The sequence below is a fragment of the Balaenoptera physalus genome (assembly GCF_965194825.1).
Source record: "Balaenoptera physalus genome assembly, contig: HAP1_SCAFFOLD_2179, whole genome shotgun sequence".
NCBI lineage: Eukaryota > Metazoa > Chordata > Mammalia > Artiodactyla > Balaenopteridae > Balaenoptera > Balaenoptera physalus.
This window is the reverse complement of record NW_028124627.1, coordinates 1-5,071: the sequence shown is the minus strand read 5'-3', so window position 1 is coordinate 5,071 and position 5,071 is coordinate 1. Positions and strand designations below refer to the sequence as shown.

General features: G+C 39.3%; 1 long non-coding RNA gene across 1 annotated transcript; it reads left to right on the top strand.

Annotated features, from left to right (window-relative positions):
- The first annotated feature begins 1,400 nt into the window (after nucleotides 1-1,400).
- Nucleotides 1,401-4,718, top strand: LOC309654179. Its single transcript, XR_014259971.1, has 2 exons — nucleotides 1,401-1,899; nucleotides 2,231-4,718. It is a non-coding gene; the product is annotated as an uncharacterized lncRNA (long non-coding RNA).
- Nucleotides 4,719-5,071: the final 353 nt, after the last annotated feature.

Here is a 5,071-nt window from a genome sequence, read left to right as displayed (position 1 = left end):
ATGGTAAGAGAATTTTAGGTCACATTACCAACTTTTGTGTGTCATTAACCAATAAATTTCTTGATTGGGTCTTTCTAGTTAGAAAACCTAATTTTAATTTTAAGCATTAGGTTGTACATGATGATAACATCTTTTATTTACATAGCTATGAAGAGAATATAATTTATTATGTTTTTACTTCAATTTCTAGTGAAGTTAACAACCTATGTGAAACTCATGCTACTTGTGGCTGACGTATTTTCAACTCATAATACTTGTCATAAGAATGCAAGTAGTTCATGAAAACATAAAAACTATAGAGGTTCAATTTTAGGGAGGTAGATAATTATTTGGCATTGTTTCTTTTACTATTGTTTTGCATGAGACAGTGAACAGATAGCAAACACAATACCAGTCTATTTCTTGCTCAAGAAACGTTGAGCAGGGACCCAGGTTGACTGTGACTCTGCTTTCTTTAAAACATGGAACCTTGGATTCATCATCATAGTCAACTGGAAGGGACGAAAAGCATGGAGGAGCACATGTTGGGAGGCTTTTATGGTCTAGGCCTAGGTGTGGCCCACATCACTTTCCACTGACTAGGAATAGTTTAGCTGTGCTTTCCAGGATGAAAAAGAAATGAGTTTTGGTGAACAGCTAGCAATTTCTACCATAAGGTCTACAACATTTAGAGTGTTCCTATGCTATCATGACAGTGATATTTTTATAGTGCTTACACTATATAACATTCAAAATTATAGCAAGTTATTTTCTTTTTCAGACCAGTAACTGGAAAGTTAAGTTCCCATTCTACCTCCAAATGAGGGTGGGAACTTTCAATTACTAATTTTAAAGTATTCAACAGTTTGTACAAATCTATTCAAAATAGATTTTAAGTGTTCCTACTTGTGCAAAAAGTTTATCTGTCTGTAGGTATAAATGGAATATGCCTAAATGTATAAAGAAAATTGCTTAGTTCCACATTTAAATTGCACTGAATTTAATTTGAATAAATACATTTATATGTTGAAATGGTTATATTTCTTTTCTTTTTTTTTTATTTTATTTATTTTATTTTGGCTGTGTCGGGTCTTCATCGCTGCGTGCAGCCTTTCTCTAGTTGCGGCGAGCGGGGGCTACTCTTCATTGCGGTGCACGGGCTTCTCATTGCGGTGGCTTCTCTTGTGGTGGAGCACGGGCTCTAGGCACGTGGGCTTCGGTAGTTGTGGTGCATGGGCTCAGTAGTTGTGGCTCGCGGGCTCTAGAGCGCAGGCTCAGTAGTTGTGGCACATGGGCTTAGTTGCTCCGCGGCATGTGGGATCTTCCCGGACCAGGGCTGGCACCCGTGTCCCCTGCATTGGCAGGCGGATTCTTAACCACTGAGCTATCAGGGCAGCCCGAGATGGTTATATTTCTTATACACTTTTATTGTGAAATAAAATTATGCCCCCCAAATGTATAGTCTAATCAATATCACACAGAACACCTTTAATGTGTCAGTTACCTATTGCCACCGTGATACTGTATAAGAACCTCGAAAATCTCAGTGCTTTATAACAACAGACATTTGCTTTCCTCACTCATGGGCTTATGAGTCCGTTGGAGTTTGGCATCAGGATGCAAAAACGGTTTGGGTCTGTTCCACATGCCTTGTACTGAAACCCAGGCTACTCTGGGCTATGCTGTTTTCATGTTGGTGGAAGAGCACAGGAGAGGAAATCCAACTGTGAAAGTGTATTTTATACCTCTTCTGACATCAAATGGATCAGTCTATAGAGAGCCCACAGTTCATGGTCTTACCTTTACATACAGGTACTTGGTAGAAAGGACTCCTTTAAAAGAGAAATATTATTTGGTTTAATAATAAAATATTTTTAACTCTGTGGATTCAGAAGTAAAATTTTAAAAAATATTTTAAAAGTATACAGAATAGGGCTTCCCTGGTGGCGCAGTGCTTGAGAATCCGCCTGCCAATGCAGGGGACACGGGTTCGAGCCCTGGTCTGGGAAGATCCCACATGCCGCAGAGCAACTAGGCCCGTGAGCCACAAATACTGAGCCTGCGTGTCTGGAGCTTGTGCTCTGCAACAGGAGAGGCCGCGATAGCGAGAGGCCCGCGCACCGCGATGAAGAGTGGCCCCCGCTTGCCGCAACTAGAGAAAGCCCTTGCACAGAAACGAAGACCCAACACAGCCAAAAATAAATAAATAAATAATAAAAATAAAGGAATTGCTTTAAAAAAAAAAAAAAAGTATACAGAATAGCATGTTGAATTTATGACTATGTGTCCACTGCTCTGAATTAACAAATTAAGAGTAATATGCTATATGTTTATATTTAGTTCCATTTGCAAGTTTTTTGAAGAAATAAATTTTATGGTTGGACTTTCTTCTTTACCCTTCTCCAGTCCTTTCTTTCTCTCCCAGGAACAACCATTATTTGCTGAATAGTCGCTTCTTCCCCCAGAGATAGGCAGTCCAAAGTAACTTTAAGACTTCTGCATCCAAACATAAAGTTGTTGAGAATTTCAAAAAGCCACTTATCTTGCCTCTGAATTCTCCATCTCCACATGGTAACCATTCTTGCTCTGGGTCCATTGTAATTCTGCCCAATTGTTGTTGTCCATTTTCTGCAAACTTTGAACTAAATGGTAAATTTAACCATCACCACCAAGCTTTATATACACTGGTGGATGAAGAAAACTACTAAGTCAATATCCTAACAATAATGACTACAGCAACGTCCAAAGAGAAGTAGAGGCTACAACCTATTTTTCCTGTTATTTAAATTCTTCCAGCCTCTATACATTTCTTCATTCTCCTTGAATTCAGCCAGGTTCTCATTGGCTGGGGTTTTGCCTGATAGGTTGGTACAAGTGTTCCTAAGTAGTCTAAGGCTTTGCTAGCCCTGCATAGGTTTAAGGTAATTTTTTGTTAATTTCTATGACCAGGCTTGGTAAAGTGGTCCCCTAGGTGTAAGCCATACTCCTACTGACTTTCTTCTTTTAAGGTAACCTTATTTCTCCCTGATAGTTAAGGTCAATTGTAGTTTTAGTCAACACTATGGCATCCTATTCCCTGTATTGTTTCAGTGACATAAAGAATGTAAAATGACTAGATGGCTCCTGTCTCCCGGTAGAAGTGCCCCTCCCTTATTTCTAAGATCTTCCATCAAACAAAGCAGAGTCACAGAGATAGAAAGCAAAAGATTTTAAAGGCTTCTGCCTTTGTTCCTAAATACATGCATTCTGTCTGTGGGATAGGCAAGTGCCACATGTGGTTCTGAGCACATGCCGTATTCAGTAAGCTAGCATTCCAGCCTCAGAAAGTGATGCCTCCCAGCTTGTGCCATGACAGTTATCAGTAAATTGTTCACTCGCTTTTTTGTTCTTGAGTTTACCATAGCTGTGGGTGATCAGGCTTGTGAGGAGAACAGTGACTCCCTTTAGTCGTCAGCCTTTTGTCTCATTTCCTTCACTATGAAGTCAGTTCCTTGGTTGGAAGCAGGGTACTAGTAATATGGATTCCATGTCAAATCATCAGAATCATGGAGTGGCCAAGGATGGTAACACAATTCTAAGTAGTTTATAAGTTGTTATTGCATCCAGAATGAAGGAGATCTCATTCTACTCTGGGACTATCAGACTCTGTCTAGAGTATTTTGATTTTTATAAACTAGACATGGGCAACTAGGAGTCCATCTAGAGGTGATTACAGGATGCAAGAGAAGACCATGGTCCATAAGGATAAACTGAAGAAGCTGTTGTGTTTAATCAGGAGAAGTGGTAGCTATCTACAAAATTCTATTTGAATGAGCAGTACAACCCCATGAATACTGAGGAGTAACCTAAACAAGAATTTTATAGGGCTCATGTGATGGCAATACTAATCCTTTGTGTAGGCATAGAAAAGGACAGTAGACTAAAAGGAGGGATGGGATATTTCTGAATGGGAAAATTGAATATTTAAAGATGTCATTTATTCCCAAATGAATTTAAACTCTAATGTAATTCTACTCAAAATTCTAATGGAATTGTTCTTTTGAACTTGTTTAATTGATCTTAAGTTTTTTCAGGAAGAATAATAAAGAAAATACTGGAAAAGAAGAGTAATGGGGAGGATAAATTTTAGCAGCAGCCAGTGGAGTGTTTTCATGGGATGCCTGGAAGTTGCAGACATTATTCTCACCCTTGACCTATGGGCCCAGACTCAGTCATATGTCCATACATGTCTGCAAGGGAGATTGGGAAATACAGTGTACAGATGAGCAGTATGTACCCAGCTAAATATCAAAATGCTGTTACAGAGACAGAGTTTCTACCACATCATGAAAGAAAAACAAGTGTATAGAAAAAGATTTCAGGGACTGCCCTGGTGGCGCAGTGGTTAAGAATCCACCTGCCAGTGCAGGGGACACGGGTTCGAGCCCTGGTCCGGGAAGATCCCACATGCCGCAGAGCAACTAAGCCCGTGCTCCACAACTACTGAGCCTGTGCTCTAGAGCCCGCGAGCCACAACTACTGAGCCCATGCTCCACAACTACTGAAGCCTGCATGCCTAGAGCCTGTGCTCCACAACAAGAGAAGCCACTGCAGTGAGAAGAGTGAGAAGCTCGCGCACCACAACGAAGAGTAGCCCCCCACACCGCAACTAGAGAAAGCCCGCGTGCAGCAATGAAGACCCAATGAAGCAAAAAAATAAGAAGAAGAAAAAGATTTCATCTTCTATAATAATCAAATTACTACCATGTCACAGACATTTTAGAAAGAATTTTAGCAGTTAGTATTTAAAAAAACGAAACTTTATAAATGACATAATTTTTCACTCTGAAATCAGGAAACTTATGTGAAATGGGGCAGCAGGGGAGAATGGGTATGCTATGAACAGGAAGTCTTTATTACAGAATTCTTTATTATTGAAAATTTAATCCAGCCTAAATTTTTAACATTATGAGAAGGGTTAAAAACACTTAATGTGTAGTAGAATGATAAAAAATGTGAAGATAGGAAATAAAATGAATATTTTATTATCAATGTAAAGTAGAAAAACTGAATTCCACATTATACATACTATACACAACTATGTAAACAAATA